This window comes from Ranitomeya variabilis, chromosome 1, assembly GCF_051348905.1.
Source record: "Ranitomeya variabilis isolate aRanVar5 chromosome 1, aRanVar5.hap1, whole genome shotgun sequence".
NCBI classification, from domain to species: Eukaryota; Metazoa; Chordata; class Amphibia; order Anura; family Dendrobatidae; genus Ranitomeya; species Ranitomeya variabilis.
Genome location: NC_135232.1, coordinates 1907454 through 1932054, shown reverse-complemented (window position 1 = coordinate 1932054; position 24601 = coordinate 1907454). Strand labels below are relative to the sequence as shown.

The 24601-nt window shown below is 45.4% G+C and overlaps 1 pseudogene across 1 annotated transcript in view; it reads left to right on the top strand.

Moving 5' to 3' along the window:
• The window catches only part of LOC143801483 (uncharacterized), a 54829-nt pseudogene extending 45186 nt beyond the window's left edge, over window positions 1-9643 (top strand). The window contains exon 5 of the transcript XR_013220925.1: window positions 7144-9643. The product of XR_013220925.1 is annotated as an uncharacterized LOC143801483 (transcript). The remainder of the gene's footprint in view (window positions 1-7143) is intronic.
• Window positions 9644-24601: the final 14958 nt, after the last annotated feature.

Genomic DNA, 24601 nt, shown 5'->3' with positions numbered 1-24601 from the left:
AAAGCCCCCCCTTCCTTCCCTCACCCTGCCCGGCAGCAATCTCCATATAACTTACCAGGCTTCCCCTGTGATAGGAGACGGTCGCTTTCTTTCAGGCGCTGGGACGCGCTAAACCGCGGGGAAAGGCTTCACATTAACGCTGGCATTCTTTCCCTCCTTTTTATTTAAACTTGCTGGAGCGTGCCCGCCATTTTTTTCTGTCTGTCCCGGCTTTTTCTTCTTTTTTTGGCGCTTGAGCGCCCTCTGGTGGCGGCTGGCATTATTGTGGCCAGTTTTTCCTATCCCGGCTTTTCTTCACTTTCTTTTTGGCGCTTGAGCGCCCTCTGGTGGCGGCCGACGTTATTGCGGCCGGGAATCTTTCAGCTCTGTTGGAGGTTTTCTTATGCTTCCCCCCTTCAGCGCCGGTACGCGCCCACAGCGTCGCGCTGTCTCAGCGCTCTTTCTGTGACTTCCTGCTCCCTGTCAGCGTCTGCTCACCTCATGGGACAGAGCAATTTCGGGGGAACACAGGCATCTGCGGCTACCGCTGTCGCTGTTTTTTTCTGCAGGGCTCAGTGCTACTGCTCTCTCGGGCTCAACTCGGCAGTACTTCTTCACTCCAGGACAAGGTAATATCCACCTATGTCCGACCCCACTCCGGCTCTTGCCACTACGGCCATCCATTACGCCTGCGCTCACTGTAAGAAAAACTGGGCCTCAGGTCAGCCGTCACCTTTCTGCCCGTCCTGCGTTCCTCTCACTATGTCAGTCCCTCAGGAAGCTCCTAGGTCTCGGGATGACTGCACCCCCCCTCCCCCGGAGTGGGCTGTTGCAATGTCTCAATCAGTGTCCGACCTGACTAAGGTTTCTCAGTCCCTGGTCCAGGCACTTGAACGTATCCCGCTTCTCTCTTATGCCACCAGTGCCACGAACGCCTCACACGGCAATTCGCTTGCACCTGTCCTAGACCCTCACAGTGGCAGACTGGACAAGAGAGACATAAAAAGGACCTTATCTAGATACTCTTCCAGTTCCCTGGATGGGATTCCCCTATCTGCCCGTTCCCCCTCCTCGCAGGCGGACGTCGGGTCTGACTTTTCCTCTGTCGGAATCTGACTCGGATGCAGATCAGACTTCCGGTACACAGGAGATGGTTGATAGCCTTATTTCAGCTATCATTCAGACGCTTGAACTTAAAAAGGATGACGCAAGCTCTCAGGACGCCTCCGTTGCGTTTAAAGGGATTAAACGTTCCTCTAGGTTTTTTCCTAATCACGGGGAGTTTGACAACACTACCTCTACACAATGGAAAAACCCTGGCAAGCGTTTCCCTGACAGGAAACGGCTAGACGTGTTATACCCTTTTTCACTCCAACCTTGTCTCCAAATGGTCCGAGTCTCCTAAGGTCGACCCGCCCGTCTCCAGGCTATCCTCGCAGACAGTTCTGTCTATCCCGGACGCGGCTTCCCTTAAGGACCCCACAGACAGGCAAATCGAGGCATTAGCAAAATCGGCATTTGAGGCTTCCGGAGCCTCCCTCTGCCCTAGTTTCGCCTCGTCCTGGGTAGCCAAGGCTGTGTCAGCCTGGGCCAAGACCCTGCGCAGAGGCATTTTGGCCTCTGCTCCTGCTAAGGAACTGTCTGATTTAGCGGATCAGATTTCTCTTGCGGGTAAATTCCTCATGAATGCCTCCCTTGATGCAGCGGCCTGCTCCACCAGGGGTAACAGCAACATTGTGGCCATTCGCCGGATTCTCTGGCTAAAGGCGTGGAACGCTGACCCCGCTTCTAAGAAATCTCTCACTAGTTTGCCCTTCCAGGGTTCTAGACTCTTCGGCACGCAGCTGGATCAAATGATCTCGGACGCTACGGGTGGTAAGAGTACCTCCTTACCCCAGTCCAAGCCAAAACGTCCCTTCAACAGGAGGGGCCCCCAGTCCTTTCGTCCCTTTCGGTCCTTCGCCTTATCTGGAAACACCAACCAGGACCGTTCTTCCTCACAAGGAGACCGAAGAAAACCTTCTTTCAGGCCTCTGCAGCGCTGGAGTGCTAAGAGCCACCCCGCAAGACCATCTGGATCTCGGGGTCACAGGTTCTCTAATAAATGATGGGTCGCCCCCACCTGGAAATCCTTCCAGGGTGGGAGGCCGCCTGCTTCTGTTCTCAGAGGTTTGGCTATCGGTTGTCGACGACGCCTGGGTCAGGGAGATTGTCACGTCAGGCTACAAGATAGAATTTTCTTCGCCCCAGGAAGACGTTTCCTGCTCTCTCATCCTACCAATCAGCCCTCCCACCCCTCCCACCTCTCAGGACTTCTCCAGGCCGTCGATTCTCTCCTCGCCTCAGGAGTCGTAGTTCCGGTGCCTCATCGCGAGCGGTTTTTGGGTTTTTACTCAAACCTGTTCGTGGTTCCAAAAAAGGACAGCTCTCTCCGTCCAATTTTGGATCTCAAGCAGCTTAACCGCCATCTCCGGATTCGGCGTTTCAGGATGGAATCTCTACGCTCGGTAATCGCGTCCATGGAGCCGGGAGAGTTTCTGTGTTCCGTGGATATCCGAGATGCGTACCTTCACGTCCCTATTTGCGTATGTCATCAGAGAGTCCTCCGGTTCGCGATCCAAGGCCATCACTATCAGTTCACGGCCCTCCCTTTCGGTCTGGCGTCTGGGCCCAGGGTCTTTACGAAGGTCATGGCAGCTGTCATGGCCATCCTACGTTCAAAAGGGATTCTGGTAATCCCATACCTCGACGACCTCTTGATCAAGGGCCCTTCCCGTCAGGATTGCAGCCAGAGCCTCCAGCTTACTCTGGACACGCTTCTTCGCCTAGGCTGGATAATCAACTACCAGAAGTCTTCCCTGATTCCAGCTCAGCGGCTGGAGTTCCTAGGTATGGAATTCGATACCTCTCAGGTTCAGGTCTTCCTCCCCAAGGAGAAGTTACTTTCTCTTCGTCGGGGGATCAGAGCTCTAAGGAGCCCGGATCCTCCGTCTCTCCGCCTCGCCATGAGGGTTCTGGGAAAGATGGTCGCCTCCATCGAGGCCGTCCCCTATGCCCAGTTCCACTCTCGTCCCCTCCAGCTGGCCCTTCTGTCGGCCTGGGACAGGAATCCACTTTCCCTGGATCACCCGTTTCGCCTCTCTCTGAGTGAAACAGTCTCTCTCTTGGTGGACGCTATCCACCTCCATGCTGCGCGGGAGGTCTTTTCTCCCTCTTCACTGGCAGGTGATCACCACCGACGCCAGTCTCCAAGGTTGGGGAGCAGTTTTTCTCCACCTCACGGCCCAGGGCCGCTGGACTGCTCAGGAGGTGCGCCTCCCTATCAACCTCTTGGAAATCAGAGTTATCTTCCTAGCCCTCATCCGCTGGGAGTCTCTCCTTTCTTGGAAACCGGTCCGCATTCAGTCGGACAACGCCACGGCCGTGGCTTACATAAACCATCAGGGAGGGACTCGCAAAAATTCTGTGCTGGGCGGAGGGTCACGTTCCCTCTGTCAGCCGTCCACATCCCAGGGATGGACAATTGGGAAGCCGACTTTCTAAGTCTCCAGGGCATCGTGGCGGGCGAATGGTCTCTTCTCCCCGCAATCTTCAGGCAGATTTGCCAGCGGTGGGGCGTCCCAGACGTCAACTTGATGGCCTCCCGGGCAAATCACAAGGTTCCCCAGTACGTCTCCAGATCTCGGGATCCGAAGGCCGTCGGATGCGACGCTCTCGTGATCCCGTGGACTCAGTTCTAGATGCCCTATCTGTTCCCACCCCTCCCCTTGATCCCAAGGGTCGTAAAAAATATCAAGACAGAAGGGGTCCCCGTACTCTTAGTAGCTCCAGATTGGCCTCGCAGGGCCTGGTATGCGGAACTGGTGAACATTCTATCGGACGTTCCGTGGAGGTTTCCGGATCGTCCGGACCTTCTTTCGCAGGGGCCCCTCTTCCACCTGAATTCTCGGTCTCTGAATTTAAGGGTATGGCCGTTGAGGCTGCGGTTTTGAAGAACGCGGGTTTTTTCTCAAAGCGTCATCCAGACTATGATAAGGGCGAGAAAACCGGCTTCCTCGCGTATTTACCACAGGTGTTGGAAGGCTTTTTTCCGGTGGTGTCAGGACAACAATTTGTTTCCTATGGCCTCATCCCTTCTCAGTTTCCTTCAAGCGGGTCTGGATTCGGGTCTTTCCTTTAGCACCTTGAAGGGCCAGATTTCCGCTCTGTCCATTCTTTTTCAAAGAGACCTGGCCTCCCTGCCTCAGGTGAGGACCTACGTCCTCCTGTCGAGCCTTGGGATCTCAACCTCATATTGGACGCCCTCCAGCGTGCCCCCTTTGAACGGATTCAGGACATTTCCTTCTCGCTTCTATCCTGGAAGGTAGCCTTTTTGGTCACCATCACCTCCATTAGAAGAGTGTCGGAGCTGGCGGCATTGTCCTGTCGTTCTCCCTTTCTAGTCCTGCATCAGGACAAAGTGGTTCTTTGTCCGGTTCCTTCCTTCCTACCAAAGGTAGTTTCGGCTTTTCACATAAATGAGGACATTGTCCTCCCTTCCTTGTGCCCTTCCCCGGTTCATCCCTTGGAGAAATCCCTTCATAAGTTGGATGTGGTCAGGGCTATCCGGATTTATCTTTCCAGAACTGTCTCTTTTCGTCAGGCCGATCCTCTGTTCATCGTCTCGGAAGGGCGTCGAAAGGGGCTCCCTGCCTCCAAGTCCACAATTGCTCGTTGGATCCGTTCGGCGGTTCTGGAGGCATACCGTGTCCAAGACAAACTGCCCCCTTCGGGGGTGAAATCTCCCTCTACCCGGTATGTGGGAGCTTCCTGGGCAGTTCGTCCCCAAGCTTCGGTCTCCCAGGTTTGCAAGGCCGCAACGTGTTCATCCATTCACACCTTTGTCAAATTCTACAAGGTGCATACTCAGGCTTCTGCTGATGCGAGCCTGGGTAGGAGGATACTGCAGGCGGCGGTTTCTGACCGGCCGACCTAGCTCCTCTTTTTCTGCAGAATACCCGCCCTAGGGACTGCTTTTGGACGTCCCATGGTTACCTGTGTCCCCCAATGAAGCGAGAAAGAAAGAGGGATTTTTGGTTCTTACCGTAAAATCTCTTTCTTGGAGCATTCATTGTGGGACACAGCACCCTCCCTTGAAGTTGTACCGTGTTGGCTAACGTGCCATTGTTGTGGGTTGGTACATAGATTGAGTTATGTTACCTGTTCCTACTACTGCTTTTGCACCAACTGAGTTGCCTGGTGCCTGTCGGAGGGTGTACACTGCCGGGGAGGAGTTACTTCTTTATTTGCATAGTGTCAGCCTCCTAGTGACAGCAGCATACACCCATGGTTACCTGTGTCCCCCAATGAAGGCTCCAAGAAAGAGATTTTACGGTAAGAACCAAAAATCCCTCTTTTGGGAACATCCCTTTAAATGTATATTAGGTCCATGAAAAAAACCTACTCATCTGCTCAGTCCAAGCGAGTTACATTGGTCCGTGTGCCGTCTGTGTACAATCCTTTTGGGTTTTTTTACTCAGCAACTATTAACCCTTTAGACGACCATTTACAGTTTCCTGCTCCAGAACGGTAATTGCTGCTGAATACAACTGTGAATAAATCCAAAGAAAAAAATAAAGAAAAAGATGCAAAAAATACAAACTTAACCCCTCAGTGCCTGAGCTAGTTTCTCTATCGCTTCATTGGAGGACCCCGGAAACCATGGGGGTCTGCTGCTGACACTAGGCAATAAAATGATATCTCCTCCTCAGTAGTACACAGCAGCTGACCGGAGCCAGACTGACCCGTTTAGCTTAGTTTCAGAAGGACGCGGACACTGGTTTTTCAGTAGACCCATATTTACCCCAGTTTTTGGCATGTTTCACTGATTTTTTACGTTTTTTTTTTTCTTTTTCTGAAGGTTTTTTCTTAACCTTTTGTAGGGAAATAGTGTGAATATCCCCTCTGTTATCCCACGTAGAGACAAAGTGTATGGCGTGGACTGTCAATCCAGCAGGACCCTAACCTTTAACACACGAGATGTGTTCATGTGATCCGGAAAATGGTCCTAGCCCCCCACCACTGCCAGCTCGCTTACCAGAGCCAGACGGCATCGGGTGGTACAGTGGCTACAGAGGCTGACATGTCAGCTGCGACCTTTCCATGATAAGACATCTGAGGAATCAGCTAAAGGGATGAAGAGGGGATTTTTCTCCCGCAGGTCCACTCTCTCCAGTGTGTGTGTGTCGTTATCCATCGGGAAAACTGTGAGACCCAGGAAACCACTGGTTTCTGAAATTAGAGGAGGAGAGTGGATTAATACCGATATTGTGTGGGATTTTTGTATGGTGAATTATGTTCAGTTATGCACCCATTTTTTTTTTGGGGGGGGGGGACAAGGTATCACATTGGGCATTAGGCTTTAGAATTAAGGAAACAGAAAGGAGCTAATTATCTAATAGTACCTTGTCATGTGATATCTGACTGTGCACCCATTTGATTGGTGTTCCATTAGTGTATTCCAGACCATATAAATATTACAGGCACTGTGTTATAGCGATATGGATTCTTTGTCTAAATTGTAGCCCCAAAGATGACTATTAATTGTGATTGCATGCTCTGGCCGTATCATCTTTGTTGGGGTATTAATGTGACTACACCTCTTGTCTGCATCCCTCATGGAACATACAGCAATACCTACGAGATCTTTATATCTTGGCTACTCCCTTTAATTGTTTTTGTGTGTTTTTTTGTCTATATTATAGTGTGTAGGATGTTCAGGGTGCATTAGGGTCCGTAGCGCTGCCGACATTCAGCGGGGGTGCCATCACGTCTCCAACTAGGGTGCCATCCTCCGCTGGCAGGTAGGGTGAACTTTAGGGCTCATCTAGTGAGACATTAGTCCTAGATTTTTTTTTCCCCCTATTGACCCTCCATTTTTTTCACCTTTTTAAGATAATCAAGTATTTTTGACCCTTTTAAATACATTAATGAAGGTTAATTTTTAGAGGTCGATTTGTGCCAGTGTCACCATTTTATAAATGTTATTCACTTTACCTATTGTGATAATGTTATGGCATGTAGTTGTCTTGCTTATTACCTGTACTTTCACTGACATGGGTCTTTATTTTGAGCTCCATCAAATTTCAAAATCCCTTTTGTGAATTTTTTCTTTCATCTTTATAGGAAATCCTTGTGATAATAGCAGTTTGTCACTAAATTGTAAAAAAGAAGATATCAGGAAGCACTCTTATGGAGAAAACCTCATTACCCTTCATGGACCTCCTGGACTTCACAGTACTTCACTTTCTTGTAATCCTGCTAATCATGAGGAACCCTCTCCTGAGCAATCTCGTATTGTTACCACAATTCCAGGTGACAAAGTGGATACAAGATTTCAGTGTCACAAGGAATTAACTGAAAGCTCAGATTATCTAACTCAAACCAACCATGAAGGAGAGAAGCCATACTCCTGCTCAGAATGTGGGAAATGCTTTCCAAATAAATCAAAATGTGTTCTACATGAGAGAATTCACACAGGAGAAAAGCCATTTTCATGTTCAGAATATGGGAAGTCCTTCGCATATAAAAGGAATCTTATTAAACATCAGAGAATTCACACAGGAGAAAAGCAATTTTCATGTTCAGAATGTGGGAAATCCTTCACAGTGAAAGCGAGTCTTATTAATCATCAGAGAATTCACACAGGAGAAAAGCCATTTTCATGTTCAGAATGTGGGAAATCCTTCACAGTGAAAGCGAGTCTTATTAATCATCAGATAATTCACACAGGAGAAAGGCCATTTTCATGTTCAGAATGCGGGAAATCCTTCAAACATAAGAGTAGTCTTATTATACATCAGAGAACTCACACAGGAGAGAAGCCATTTTCATGTTCAGAATGTGGGAACTCCTTCACATATAAATGGAAGCTTATTAGACATCAGAGAATTCACACAGGAGAAAAGCCATTTTCATGTTCAGAATGTGGGAAGTCCTTCACAGATAAAGCGAGTCTTATTAAACATCAGAAAATTCACACAGGAGAAAAGCCATATTCATGTTCAGAATGTGGGAACTCCTTCACATATAAAGGGAAGCTTATTAGACATCAGAGAATTCACACAGGAGAAAAGCCATTTTCATGTTCAGAATGTGGGAAGTCCTTCACAGATAAAGCGAGTCTTATTAAACATCAGAAAATTCACACAGGAGAAAAGCCATATTCATGTTCAGAATGTGGGAACTCCTTCACATATAAAGGGAAGCTTATTAGACATCAGAGAATTCACACAGGAGAAAAGCCATTTTCATGTTCAAAATGTGAGAAATCCTTCACAGATAAAGAGAGTCTTATTAAACATCAGAAAATTCACACAGGAGAAAAGCCATTTTCATGTTCAGAATGTGAGAAATCCTTCACACATAAAGCGAGTCTTATTAGTCATCAGAGAATTCACACAGGAGAAAAGCCATTTTCATGTTCAGAATGTGGGAAATCCTTCACAGATAAAGCGAATCTTACTAATCATCAGAGAATTCACACAGGAGAAAAGCCATTTTCATGTTCAGAATGTGAGAAATCCTTCACAGATAAAACGAGTCTTATTAAACATCAGAGAATTCACACAGGAGAAAGGCCATTTTCATGTTCAGAATGTGAGAAATCCTTCACACATAAAGCGACTCTTATTAAACATCGGAGAATTCACACAGGAGAAAAGCCGTTTTCATGTTCAAAATGTGAGAAATCCTTCACAGATAAAGCGCATCTTATTAGACATCAGAGAATTCACACAGGAGAAAAGCCATTTTCATGTTCAAAATGTGAGAAATCCTTCACAGATAAAGGGAGTCTTATTAAACATCAGAGAATTCACACAGGAGAAAAGCCATTTCAATGTTCGGAATGTGGGAAGTCCTTCGCGGTTAAAGGGCATCTTACTAGACATCAGAGAATTCATACAGGAGAGAAGTCAGATTCATGTTCATAATGTGGGAAATGTTTTATCCAAAAAGCAAATCTTGTAACACATCTAAGAATTCACACAGGGAAGAAACCGTTTTCATGTTTACAATGTGAATAATGCTTTACAGAGAAATCACAACTTGTTAAACATAGGAGAACTCACACAGGAGAGAAGCTGTATTCATGTCCAGAATTTGGTAAATCTTTTATACATAAATCACCTCTTCTCTGAAGAGAAGTCACACAGGAGATAAGCTATATTCATGTTCAATGTGTGGGAAATCTTCAGTAAATCAAATCTTGTTAGACATGAGTGAAATCGTACAGAGAAAAGCTGTATTCATATTCAGAATGTGGGAAATCTTTTTGTCATTTTCTCATCTTTACTATGGACTAGGGAGGCTGTGAGTGATGACTCAACCTCGCAATGGGATCTGATGTATGCTGGACTGTCAGTGTTGTGAGTGACAGTCCATTCATCCAATCTGATCCTGGGGCATTCTGGGCTCACAGCATTTTGATCAACAGCCCTGCTGCTCAATCTGGGCTTGCTTCAGGCATTTCCCCAGGTGCCTCTCATCTTTGGTAATTTTCTAGTTATTTAGTTGGCTAGCTGTGAGCAGATCGGTGTCAGCTGTAGCTGAGCTTAGTTTGGTATGTGCTTAGCTCTGTCTGATTGTGTCTTTCTCTGATTTTGTTGCCGGATGTAGGCTTTGTTGTGACTATTCATGTGGATTATTCCTTCTGCTCTTGACGCTTTCTGACTGCAGGTACCTGACCCTGTACTTGGCCTCTGTCTGTTTTTCTTACTCCCTAGTCTTGACGTACCCTCCTGGTATTTGACCCTGGACTGTTTCCTGACCACGACTTTGTCCTGCTGCTCTTTATCTTGTGCCCTCCTGGCATCTGACCTCAGACCTCCTGTCTACCCTTTCTCTAGGCGTGTCAGTGAGTAGTGACTCAGCGTCACACGTTTATACATAAATCAAATCTTAATATATAATGACGATGGAAGAAAATCTCGGGTTAAGAAGTGTACAATTCGAGGTAGATGAGAAAAAATATATATTATTCATATTAAAACCAAAAAATATATAAAATGAGGTGCCTCATGCCAAAGAGAGATGCAGGACAGTACATTGCATAGGCAACAATTATAACAAACCAAAGCAGAAGAGAAAAGAGGCAGCACTCACCGATCTTCCGAGACAGGTAAATTTATTACAATAAAACCTTCACGGCCGGGGGTGCTGAGATTCTGAGTGCGGCAAGCCTGACGACAGCCGTTTTGCAGACTGACCCGTAGAAGCACCCGTCAGGCGCGAAACGGCCGTCGTCAGGCTTGCCGCACTCAGAATCTCAGCATCCCCGGCCGTGAAGGTTTTATTGTGAGTAATAAATTTACCTGTCTCGGAAGATCGGTGAGTGCTGCCTCTTTTCTCTTCTGCTTTGGATTGTTCCATTTGTTTATTCGGCTACAGCACCCGGAATCTAAAGACTAGACCTCCACTGCAGGTGAGCAGTGTCAGCTAATTTATAGAGGCGTTGGTGCTGTCTAAACTGTTTTTGTTTTACTTCAACAATTTATAACAAAACCTACACAATTTTAATATCCATATGTCACGAATCACAGGGGGGATATTTTTATCATCCCCACCGCTGACACCAATATGTCCTGAACCGGGGTAGTTTGGTTGGCCCCAGTTCTTTTATCAAGGGGATTTATCTATATTCCAGTTCCAGTTTGGAACTTGCAGCTCTCTGGCGCCCCTCTTACCCTCAGGTCAGACAGGGTACTGCACCTACGATAATTTGTTTCCAGAAAGGTTGTCTTACTACACTGGCTAATGGGCACACTGCAGCGAGGGCGATATAACTGCTCCCACTCAGGAGGGAACAATAATTATCAACGCTGTCCGTCGCTACCAGTTTTCCCAACGGCTCAGGACACTTTCTGCTGCCACCAGCTCCTATTCCTGAATTGGTAATGGGTCCGGAGCCAACCCAAATTAGTAGCGTAATTTACTTCAGAGGACGTGACAGTACGTTATAGAGCAAGGAGAAACGAAGCTAGTAATTTTATATATTTTACTCCAAAAGGTAGGCAGTGTTTACAAACGTATAAAAAGATATTATAAAAGGAGACAAGTATCGTATGTACAGAACGATTACAAATAAAAAGGGATTAAAGTTGAAAAAAAACACAGTTCTCTCATATCATTTCAGATCATGGCTGACCATGCGGCTGGGGGGAGGAACAACATCAAAATGCATCAGAGCAGCTTGCAGAGCTGCTGTTAGCTCTTTTTCTGGGCAAAGACTAGTGAAAAATGAGCTCCCTTTCACTTATACCCCCTAGTCGTGACATCTCTGAGTTGGCGGAGCTATGGACTCCACTCCCCTTTCCAGAGAGACTCAGAACTTCGTCCTAGTGTGCTCTGGGAACCTCGTAGAGTGACGACGAACGTATTGCATGTCTTCTCACGAGGTTAGCTTCAATTTAAGTCTACACCTGGGGTAGCTGGGTGACCCGCATAACCCCTTCATGACCCTGGGTATTTTTGTTTTTCACTCCCCTCTTTCCCAGACCCATAACTTTTTTTTATTTTTCCGTCAATATGGCCATGTGAGGGCTTATTTTTTTGCAGGGACAAGTTGTACTTTTGAACGACATAATTGGTTTTAGCATGTCATGTACTAGAAAACGGGAAAAAAATTCCAAGTGCGGTGAAATTGCAAAGAAAGTGCAATCCCACACTGGTTTTGTGTTTGGCTTTTTGGCTAGGTTCACTAAATGCTAAAACTGAGCTGCCATTATGATTCTCCAGGTCATTACGAGTTCATTGACACCAAACATGTCTAGGTTCTCTTTTATCTAAGTGGTGAAAAAAAAATTCCAAAATTTTTCGTGATCTGGGGTCGGTTGACGGCTTATTTTTTGCGTGCCAAGCTGACGTTTTTAATGATACCATTGAGTGCAGATACTTTCATTTCATCGCTGTCACGATTCACACTGTGACGGTCAAGATCCCTTAGCCGCTGCCCACAATATGTCACGGATTGGGGTGACTTTAGACCAACAGACGGCTATCACATGTGCAGGGGGCTTATCCTAGTTATCCCTCCACTGCCACAATGTGATAAAAAAAACACAAGTTTAATGACCTCTTAGGTTACAGCAGGGGCTTATCTTAGGTATCCCACTGCTCGTCAATATACCATGAACTGCAGGGATTTGTGTATCCCACTGTAAGTTCCACTTAAACCTTGCAGCTCTCTGGCGCTCCCCTTACCGTCAGGTCAGATTAGGTACTGCACCTAGGGTAATTAGTCACCAGAAAGGCTGCCTGCTATGTACTGGCTATTGGGCACGCTGCAGCGAGGCGATAACTACTCCCGCTCAGGCAGGAACAATAATTGTCAAGTCGCAGTCGCTGAAACAACACCCAAAAGCCTGCACACGGTCGCTGCCACCAGCTCCGATTTCCCTTCAAGAGATTTAGGGTACGTTTTTAGAGCGGGGAGAAAGAACTGGCATGGAATAATATACCTCACAAAATGTAGACAGTGCTTTATCAAAATAGTTTACAAAGATGTTACAAATGAGACAATTGCAAATATGTACAAGGTAATTATAAAAAGAAAAGGATTAAATTAAGAAAAGATAACTCACATTTCTCAGATCATTGCATTGCAGGCAACCATACGTCCCAGCTCATTGGACGTGCTGCGGGCACTTCAGGAAAAGACAAGAAGCTCAAAATCTGATCTCTTGGACACCTGCCAGCACTTAAAACCTACAGTCTGTGACCTCACAGAAAGGGCTGGCTTTTCCAACCCCTCCTACTTCTTCTGCTAACTGATTTTTCCCTAACCTATATCTAATTTCTATAACTCCGCGACACAACATGTCATAGTTGTGACAAACCCGGCATTCATCTCGGATTAACGTGAGCATTCTTATGAGATCAAATATGTCCTATTATTTACAGAGCAATCCCTACTTCTTCACCCGATGGAGTTAGACGTCTGTGTTTAGAGTGATGGGTAGATGCTTCGATGGAGATCAAGGATATGTATTTATCATTCTCCTATCTTACATCGTCTGCCTAATATCTTACAAAAATGGAACAAAGGACTTGCATATTCTGGAAGTTTCTAATCTAGTTATAGCTGGACAAGAGCTTACACGGCAGGAAATGCCGGTCGTAAATACCTTTCGTCAATAAAACTCTCTTCCCCCATGTACATTGACAAGGCAGCTCTTGGCTGAGTGAAAGGGAAGGGGGGTTTTTATAGCCCACAGCTTGCTAGCAACAGAACTAAACTTATATGATATTTCATACCATATCGTGACAATCGCCTGTTGCATTTTAACGTAATTCTGGCGTTTTTAATTTTTTTTCTCGCTATGTTGTTTAGTGATCAGGTTGATCCTTTTTTTAATTGATAGATTGGGCAATTCTGAACGCTGTGATACCAAATATGTGTATATTTGTTTTTTTTTTAATTGTTTTATTTTGAATGGGCCGAAAGGGGGTGATTTAAACTTTTTTATTTTTTTTCTTATTTTTTTAAAACATTTTTTTTTTTTTCATTTTTGCCATGCTTCAATAGTCTCCATGGTAAGCTAGAAGCTGGCATAGCCTGATCGGCTCTGCTACATAGGAGCGAAGCTCAGATTGCTCCTATGTAGTAGAATTGCTGCATTGCTATGAGCGCCGACCACAGGGTGGCTCTCACAGCAATCCGGCATCAACAACCATAGAGGTCTTCAATAGACCTCTGGTTGTCATGCCGACGCATCGCTGACCCCCGATCACGTGACTGGGGTCGGCGATGAGCACATTTCCGGCTGATGGCCGGAAGCGCTAGTTACATGCCGCTGTCAGCGTTTGACAGCGGCATTTAACTAGCTAATGGCGGCGGATGAATCGCGATTCCACCCACCGCTATTGCGGGCACATGTCAGCTTTTCAAAATAGCTGACATGTCCAGGCTTTGATGCGGACTCACCGCTGGAGCTCGCATCAAAGCAGGGGATCTGACCTTGGACGTAGTATCGCGTCCGAGGTCAGAAAGGGGTTAAGTTGTAATCCGTTCCTCCATTTCTGCTAAGCGCTGCTCTTAGAAAACACACTGGGTGATGGCCCGGCCAATGCAGAGGCCAAAAATGTATTTGTCCTGCTTCCAGACCTAAGCTGCGCAATTATATACCAGTTTAAGAGAACATAGTGAATTCCCCCCCCACCGTGCTCTTACACAAAGCGGAGAAGGCCTGCTCCCAGCACACTGGTTTCACATTACAGCTGGATTGGAGGAAGGGGGTCGGAAAAGCCCACAGCGCGTGTCTGTACTCAGCTCTTGGATGTAGCAGAGCTCAGTGTGCGTGATAATAGACAATCAAATACATCATATTCCTGACACCATAGTACCAGTGTACTGTATGCATGTGAATCAAGATAAGGAAGAGCAGTTTATAATTATTAGTGCCTAGGGTGGATCTCAATTAAGTCAATACATATAAATGCAAGTTTAAAGGAATTTTTTTTACCTAGAAGGGTATCCACAGGTAACGAAAGTCTTGCATTACTCCACCCCGACAAGCGTTTCGCTCTGCTTTTTCCGGGGTCATCGTTATGGTCATTGGTCATTATGTATTAATTTTTGATAAACTGTTACCCTCCGATTGGTTTGTGTTTTCTTTAAAGAGTTCTGATTATTAATTATATAATTTAGATTGTGAGCCCCATTGGGGACAGCGATGATAATGTGTGTAAAGCGGAATAAGATCGCACTATATAAGAAAAACATAATAAATCAATCAAATCTTGTTAGACATGATAAGTCACACAGGAAAGAAACTGCAGTTATGTTCACTGTGCTGTATAAACGTTAATGAATGAGTACACCCACTGTGATAAGTAAGATATTAATACCTCACTGAACACTTTCTACAATGTTGCCAACACGGAGTAGAACCTTTTTTTATTAACCAATAACATGAACGTTCGTTTATAGAACTCTCATTACAGAACCTTCCGTTTTACTCCAATCAGTTGATGCAAACAGGAGTCCACCCCACATCAGTCACTGCTACAGCTAGTATTTTGTATGGCCGCCATGATTTTTAACCCCTTCATGACCAGAGGTATTTTAGTTTTTGCTATTCGCTCCCTTTCTTCCCAGAGAAATAACTTTTTCTATTTTTCCGTCACTATGGCCTTGTGAGGTCTTTTTTGCGGTACAAGTTGTGCTTTTGAACGACACCATTGTTTTTAACATGTCGTTTACTGGAAAAGGGGGAAAAAATTCCAAGTGCGGTGAAACTGCAAAAAAAAGTGCAATTCCACAGGTTTTTTATTTATTTATATTTTTACCATGTTCACTAGATGCTAAATCTGACCTGTCATTGTGATTCTCCAGGTCATTACGAGTTCACAGACACCAAACATGTCTAGGTTCTTTTATATTTAAGCGGTGAAAAAAAATTCCAAACTTTTCTATTAAAAAAAAAAAAAGCACCATTTCCCGAGACCTGTAACGTCTCCATTTTTCATGATCTTGGGCTGGGTGAGGGCTTATTTTTTGCTTGCTGAGCTGATGTTTTTATTGATAGGTATGTAGCAACCGGATAAAAAATAACCTTTAATGGATATATATAAAAAGCCCTAAGGCCTATGAATAAAAAAACACTATACACACCAACAAAAAAATGCAAACCTAGTGTGATTGGAGCCCTATACCAACATGGAGAACCACATACAAGACACACAACATACAAAATCTTGGCCAGCACTGACAGTGTCGGTATTGCTGACAAACTATATGCTTGTATTGACCCAAATGGGTATACACACCCCGGTAATAAGACCCTAGAAGAGTCTGGGTGCATCGGTGTATGTTTCACCCATGGGCATATGGTCACAATCTACAATGCAGTCTTACCAACTTCATGTGTACCTACTTAGGTTTATGGGTTTTTTAGGCAACAATTGTGTGAGTGCCTACCCATTAATGCTCTTCTGTTCATGTGACCCATCCAACAAAGTCACCAATATGTGCTTCTGAGCTCTGTCAGTGCGAGCACACAGCACCTATCTAGCGTTCCACAATGCCATATACATTTCCACCCATGGAGCTCTGGGATACAGTTTGCTCATTTACATCATCTGAGTGTTCCCCATGGATTCAATAATGGCATATTATATTCAAAGGCCGACCACAATGGATTCATACGTTTGGAAGCTGCGATACTTGAGACCAGACATATTATATGCTCTGGTGCATTTGGATGGATCTCACCGCGTTATGGTCATCGTCAGCCATTCCTCTGTCTCTATACCCACTTAGCCTTGTATGGAAGCTTGGTGCTGTGGAAAGCGTCTCCCGACGCGTTTCTTCCTCATGGATTCATCAGGGGAAAATGCCAGTCCTGTCCGCTGCTATCGCGGGTCGACCCCTCTGTGGTGTTTATAGATTCCGCTCGGTGCCCCTTGGCGTGTGACGCGCACCGTGAGCTTCCACTCCACTTCCGGTCCCATGGAGACGCTCTCTAGACCTTTCAGGCGCTGGGATTCCCTACCATGTGGCACATGCGCCCCACACTCCTGGGACACGGCGCAATACTAGACATATGAGCTAACTCCTGCCGGACATAATCAAATAACGGGGTGCGAATACATCTGTGGATGCACAAGCGTCCCCCCAAAAGTGACTTGCTGCTGCGGCCCAAGTTTGTTTATTGTGCCGCATATACAACAGACCTCCTGGAAACCGGGAAGTTGGTAGAATTCCAACATGATCCTGCTCACCAATTGGTATGATTCATAAATCTCTCAGCACAATATAAAAACCACCTGTGTGGTATCACCGAGACCAGTTATTATCCTGCCATGACACGACAGATTACCCGTATGTTGATAGAGCGAACAGGGACAAGACATGGGAAAATAATGGTACTTATGGGAAAAGGAATAGAGTTCCAATATGCGGGACAGCACATTACGCCATAAACGTGGGAAACAGTGACCCTATGGATGCTCTCTTTTTTCCTACCTATCGTGGAGGTTGGCACCCTAAGGAGAACCCTGCGCAAGCGGCGCCCCCACTCAACGTAGGCTGTCCCTATGTGGCTTTCCCTATTAAATCCTCAAACCTACAAAGGACAGCTAGAAAAAAAGCCTTATATACAAAAGCTGGAGTTGGATAAATTATCAAAATGGATAGGGATGGTCTTAGTTAATCAACAAAATGTATGTCCCTGTTTGGGTAATCCTGCCTGTCGTGGGGGTTGGCGCCCTGAAATCCTGCGCCCATGGCACCCCCACTCAACGGAGGCTATCCCTACCAATCCCTATATTGCATGTTGTACTATTTAAACCTATAGGTTGTACCTTAAGGTTAATGCAACATAAATGTATAAAAAACAGCTGTATGATTGTAACTCATTTAATCCCAAATGTTGGACATTTCTTAACAAGAAAATCCAAATTGCCTCCTTTTGGAGTATCTGTTTGTCCCAATCCCCCCCTCTTTGTGGAGGCACTATTTTGTCAATGCCCATAAAATTGATTTTTTGGGGGGTCACCTTGATGAAAAAGGTTAATGTGGATTGCCACTGGAGTCTCTCTCTTATTTGTAATGTCACGGAGGTGTTCGCCAATCCTTTTGCAGAACTCCCTTTTTGTTTTGCCCATGTATTCTAAACCACAATCACACGTGGCCTTATATACAACACCTCTTGTCCGGCAGTTGATGAAATGCCGAATAGTGTACGTGGTGCCTGTGACATTGCTAGTAAAGTTTTTAGAAGGTCTGATGGAGGCACAACTTTTACATCCACATCTGTAACAGCCCCTGATTTGGTTTGTTAAACCACAGGTATTTGTGGGGTTGTAATGGCTGTGAACCAACCTGTCACGGAGGGATCTTCCCTTTTTGTATGTGATCTGAGGTACTGGTGGGACATATTTCTTTATGTCCCTATCCATCTGAAGGATTGACCAATGCCTTTGAAAGATTTCTCTGATGTGATTGGCTCCATTAGAATACCTGGTAATGAAGCGTATTATGTTCTCTTCCTCTGATTTTGGCTTTTGTATCTAAGGCTTTTTTTCTAGCTGTCCTTTGTAGGTTTGAGGATTTAATAGGGAAAACCATATAGGGACAGCCTACGTTGAGTGGGGGCGCCACATGCGCAGGGTTCTCCTTAGGGTATTAACCTCCACGATAGGTAGGTAACAAGAGAGCATAGACTTTTATAAGTAGGGCATCCATAGGGTCACTGTTTCCCACGTTTATGGCGTAATGTGCTGTCCCGCATATTGGAACTCTATTCCTTTTCCCATAAGTACCATTATTTTCCCATGTCTCGTCCCTGTTCGCTCTATCAACATACGGGTAATCTGTCGTGTCATGGCAGGATAATAACTGGTCTCGGTGATACCACACAGGTGGTTTTTATATTGTGCTGAGAGATTTATGAATCATACCAATTGGTGAGCAGGATCATGTTGGAATTCTACCAACTTCCCGGTTTCCAGGAGGTCTGTTGTATATGCGGCACAATAAACAAACTTGGGCTGAAGCAGCAACAGACACTTTTGGGGGGACGCTTGTGCATCCACAGATGTATTCGCACCCCGTTATTTGATTATGTCCGGCAGGAGTTAGCTCATATGTCTAGTATTGTGCCGTGTCCCAGGAGTGTGGGGCGCATGCGCCACATGGTAGGGAATCCCAGCGCCTGAAAGGTCTAGAGAGCGTCTCCATGGGACCGGAAGTGGAGTGGAAGCTCACGGTGCGCGTCACACGCCAAGGGGCACCGAGCGGAATCTATAAACACCACAGAGGGGTCGACCCGCGATAGCAGCGGACAGGACTGGCATTCTCCCCTGATGAATCCATGAGGAAGAAACGCGTCGGGAGACGCTTTCCACAGCACCAAGCTTCCATACAAGGCTCAGTGGGTATAGAGACAGAAGAATGGCTGACGATGACCATAACGCGGTGAGATCCATCCAAATGCACCAGAGCATATAATATGTCTGGTCTCAAGTATCGCAGCTTCCAAACGTATGAATCCATTGTGGTCGGCCTTTGAATATAATATGCCATTATTTAATCCATGGGGATCACTCAGATGATGTAAATGAGCAAACTGTATCCCAGAGCTCCATGGGTGGAAATGTATATGGCATTGTGGAACGCTAGATAGGTGCTGTGTGCTCGCACTGACAGAGCTCAGAAGCACATATTGGTGACTTTGTTGGATGGGTCACATGAACAGAAGAGCATTAATGGGTAGGCACTCACACAATTGTTGCCTAAAAAACCCATAAACCTAAGTAGGTACACATGAAGTTGGTAAGACTGCATTGTAGATTGTGACCATATGCCAATGGGTGAAACATACACCGATGCACCCAGACTCTTCTAGGGTCTTATTACCGGGGTGTGTATACCCATTTGGGTCAATACAAGCATATAGTTTGTCAGCAATACCGACACTGTCAGTGCTGGCCAAGATTTTGTATGTTGTGTGTCCTGTATGTGGTTCTCCATGTTGGTATAGGGCTCCAATCACACTAGGTTTGCATTTTTTTGTTGGTGTGTATAGTGTTTTTTATTCATAGGCCTTAGGGCTTTTTATATATATCCATTAAAGGTTATTTTGTATCCAGTTGCTACATACCTATTTGATTTTCCATTTGATAAACACCACGCTATAGATATGTTTTTATTGATACCACTTTGTTGTACATACTATCTTTTGTTCGCTCGTTATTACATTTTATTGCTGTGTAGCGGCGACCAAAAAAATGTAATTCTGAATTTTTAAATTTTTTTCTCGTTACATTTGGTGATCGGGTTAGTTCTTTTTTATATTAATAGATTAGGTGATTCTGAATGCGGTGATACCAAATATGTATATGTTTGATTTCTTTTTGTTTTATTTTGATTGGTGAGTGAGGAGGGTGATTTGAACTTTTATATATTTTTAGTACTGTTAACCCCTTAATCCCATATGACGTACTATCCTGTCGAGGTGACCTTTGACTTAATTTCCAGTGACGGGATAGTACGTCATATGGGGGGAGTGCAGTCGATCGCGGCCAGGTGTCAGCTGACTATCACAGCTGACATCTGGCACTATGTGCCAGGAGCGGTCACCCACCACTCCTGGCACAATAACGCCCGGCACACTGCGATCAAAGATGATTGCAGTGTTCCGGGGCATAGGGAAGCATCGCGCAGGGAGGGGGCTCCCTGTGTGCTTCCCTGAGACGATCGGTACAAGGCAATGTGCTCACCTTGTACCGAGCGTCTCCTCCCTGCAGTCCCCAGATCCAAAATGGCCACGGGGCTGCATCCGGGTCCTGCAGGGAGGTGGCTTACCAAGTGCCTGCTCAGAGCAAGCGCCAGCAAGCCTCTCTGCCGTGCACGTTATATCGCTGATCTGACACAGTGCTCTGCAAAGTGTCAGATCAGCGATCTGTCACTATACAGTGATGTTCCCCCGGGACAAAGTAAAAAAGTTATAAAAAATTTTTTTAAATGTGTAAAAAAAAATAATTCCTAACTAAAGAAAAAAAATATATATATTGTTCCCATAAATACATTTCTTTAAATAAAAAAAGCAATAAAAGTACACATTTAGTATCGCCGCGTCCGTAACGACCCAACCTATAAAAATGTCTATTTAACCCCTTCAGTGAACACCGTAAAAAAAAAAAAAAGAGGCAAAAAACCGCTTTATCATACCGCCGAACAAAAAGTAGAATAACACGCAATCAAAAAGACAGAAATAAATAACTATGGTACCGCTGAAAACGTCATCTTGTCCCGCAAAAAACGAGCCGCCATACAGCATCATCAGCGAAAAAAGTTATAGTCCTCAGAATAAAGCGATTTTTTTTCTATAAAATAGTTTTTATCGTATAAAAGCGCCAAAACATAAAAAAATGAGGTATCGCTGTAATCGGACTGACCCGAAGAATAAAACTGCTTTATCCATTTTACCAAACGTGGAATGGTATAAACGCCCCCCTCCCCCCCCCCCAAAAGAAATTCATGAATAGCTGGTTTTTGGTCATTCTGCCTCACAAAAATCGGAATAAAAAGCGATCAAAAAATGTCACATGTCCGAAAATGTTACCAATAAAAACATCAACTCGTCCAACAAAAAACAAGACCTCACATGACTCTGTGGACCAAAATATGGAAAAATTATAGGTCTCAAAATGTGGTAACGCAAAATATATTTTTTCAAATAAAAAGCGTCTTTTAGTGTGTGACGGCTGCCAATCATAAAAATCTGCTAAAAAAACCCGCTATAAAAATCAAACCCCCTTAGTTAGGGATACATAAAAAATTTTTTAAAAAATGTATTTCCATTTTTCCATTATGGTAAGGCTAGGGTCACATTGCGTTAGGGCATTCCATTTAGCGCTAAGTGCTAGCGGATTGCGCTAACGCAATGTCTTTTACGGGGTCGCGTTAAACGTCCCCGTTAGCGCAGATCCCCGATCTGCGAGAGCGGGGAACGGACCTCGGGCGTGCCGCGGATGCTGCAAGCAGCGTCCGAGGCACGCTACAAAAGAACAGCACATCGCTAGCGCGTGCCGAAAATGACACGCGCTAGCAATGCGCTTTAACATTGCGGGCAATGGGAGCGCTAACGGACGCGTTGCACGGCGTTAATTTCCCCCGTGCAACGCTGTCCGTTAACGCTCAGCCATAAACGCAATGTGACCCTAGCCTTAGGGGTGGGGTGAGGGGTGAGGCTAGGGTTGGGGGTGGGGTTAGGGGTGGGGCTAGGGCTACAGTTAGGGTTGGAGCTAAAGTTAGGGTTAGGGGTTTGGATTACATTCACCGTTGGGATTAGGGTTAGGGGTGTGTTTGGATTAGGGTTTCAGGTAGAATTGGGGGTTTCCACTGTTTAGGCACATCAGGGGCTCTCCAAATGCGACATGGCGTCCGATCTCAATTCCAGCCAATTCTGTGTTGAAAAAGTAAAACAGTGCTCCTTCCCTTCCGAACTCTCCCATGCGCCCAAACAGGGTTTTACCCCAACATGGGGTATGAGCGTACTCAGGACATATTGGACAACAACTATTGGGGTCCGATTTCTCTTGTTACCTTTGGGAAAATAGAAATTTGGGGGGCTAAAAAAACATTTTTGTGGGAAAAAAATTATTTTTTATTTTCACGACACTGCGTTATAAACTGTAGTGAAACACTTGGGCGTTCAAAGTTCTCACCACACATCTAGATGAGTTCCTTGGGAGGTCTAGTTTCCAATATGGGGTCACTTGTGGGGGGTTTCTACTGTTTGAGTACATTAGGGGCTCTGCAAATGCAGCGTGACGCCTGCAGACCAATCCATCTATGTCTGCATTCCAAATGGCGCTCCTTCCCTTCCGAGCTCTGCCATGCGCTCAAACGGTAGTTCCCCCCCACATATGGGGTATCAGCATACTCAGGACAAATTGGACAACAACTTTTGGGGTCCAATTTCTCCTGTTACCCTTAGAAAAATACAAAACGGGGCTAAAAAATAATTTTTGTGGAAAAAAAAGATTTTTTATTTCCACGGCTCTGCGTTATAAACTGTAGTGAAACACTTGGGGGTCCAAAGCTGTTTGCAGGCCGGGTTCACACAAGTGTACTTGTCAGTCCATATACGGAGCGTAATGGCCGGAGTGGCTACAGGTCTCCTGACCTGAACTTATAGACTTGCATGTGTCCATAACCGGAGAGTGCGGTCAGTCCGGTCTATAGACAGAGAAATACACTCATGCACCCTGCCTTAGAGTCTGCTCCTGCTGCTGTGAAGCTGGGGGGATTCGGACAGCTTTTGTCTAGTCCCCCTGCTCTTTTCCCATGCTGAAGAGGCAAAGTTGTTTCTCTAGCAGGCTTTGAGGGTATTCAGTTCAGTCCCGCGGCGCAGCCAATCTTGCCTGACTGAACTGTCAATCTACACTCCGTCACCAGGAAGCGGGGAGGCAGAGGAGTGGTGTGCTCCTGAAGAAACCTCAGAAAACACCATTAGATTGCTGTCGGCAGAACGATCTTTTGGCTGACTACTCTCTCCTCCTGGACAACAACAGTCGCACTCAAGAAAGTAGTCTTAAGATTTCTTTTGCCAGAAAAACGTGGTTTTTTTATTGTGAGCAAACACCAAAATTAGCGATATCACCGCAGTATTTCAAAGTTTCAGGGTAACGTTTCGACCCACCGGGTCTTTCTCAAACCCCACTGAAACAAGAACAAAACATATAAAGTACCACAAAACATGAAACCATAAAAAAAAAACGTGAATGAAATATACATTTTTACAAAAATCAATAGTAAAGTCCCTATGTAATGAAAATTGTGAAAAGTCGCCACAATAATGGACATGGCGACAGCAAAGCAGGACCCGTCAAGATCATGGAGAAGAGACATCAGGGTTCTTGTCGGACGTAAAATGTCATGGCAGTCAAGAACCTATGGAGTATACGTGTAACACAGGCTGCAAGGGCGGAAAGTACCGCGAAGGCAGTGTCATAGTGGGGCAGAAACTATAGTGGAATCCACCACTATCTTTGTAGACACACTGTTTCCCTGTGAGGTAGCAGTATTCCATCATCTAGATGTAGATAAAAAGAATGGGCTACCCAGGTGGTCGACGCTAGTAGAGGCTAAGGACTGACCTTTCTAAAGTAGAAACCGAAAAGGGCACAGATCCCTGGAGAGATGCAGGAGTCCCGTTAGGGGCTATAGGAAAGAAAGCCAGAGGGGTAAATTTGCTAGCCAAAGGTGCGAGTCCAGAGCAGAAGGAGGGAAGAGTACAGGCAAGCTTACCTATAATATGGCTGTTGCGGGTGTCTGCGGTGGTGGTGTGTGTGGGACCAGGGAGAGAGGTGCCTTTTATAATGGGCGGCCGGAAGTATCGAACAATGGGTGCGCAGGCGCACCAGCGCTGTGATCAGAACGGGATCTGGAATGCAAGGGGCCGGGGAACCATGTTGCGCATGCGCAGTGAGGGGAACGCCGCGCTCAGAGCAATGGGCGTTGATATATGTGAAAGCCGTCTGCGCAGGCGCATAACGTAGCGGCGAAACTAGGGCGCAGGGTGCGGAAACCACAACGATGTGGTAGCACTATAGGGGGATGTGCTGTGAACGCTGGTGTTTCCTAAAAAGAGAAACAGGACGAATCCTGTTGGGGCAGCCACTGAAACGACTAGTGTCAGGGCAGGGGGATATGGACCATGGTACGAGTAAGGAAGGAGAGGGGAGTGGATAGCAGTGAGCAGAGATTGTATATTGAAGCTAAAAGAAGAAATTAATGATTCTATAGTGGTGTAGAGAATGGAATAAAAAAATGAAAAAAGTATAAGTATATATAAAGAAGAAGAAGGGAAAAATTATAAATGTAAAAAAAATTATAAATGAAAAAAATAAAAATGAAAAAAAGGGAATGAATGAAACAAATTGATGAAGAAAGTTGATTGATGGAGAAATATGAAAAAAGATAAAAACTGGGAAAAATAAAATGAAATAATGAAAAAACAAAGAACTGAAAAGAGATTTATTTAGAAAAAGGGGGGGATAAAACGGGAAAACACCAAATGAAGGATATAAAATACCAAATGAAGGAATAGAAATACCAAATGAAGGAAAACAA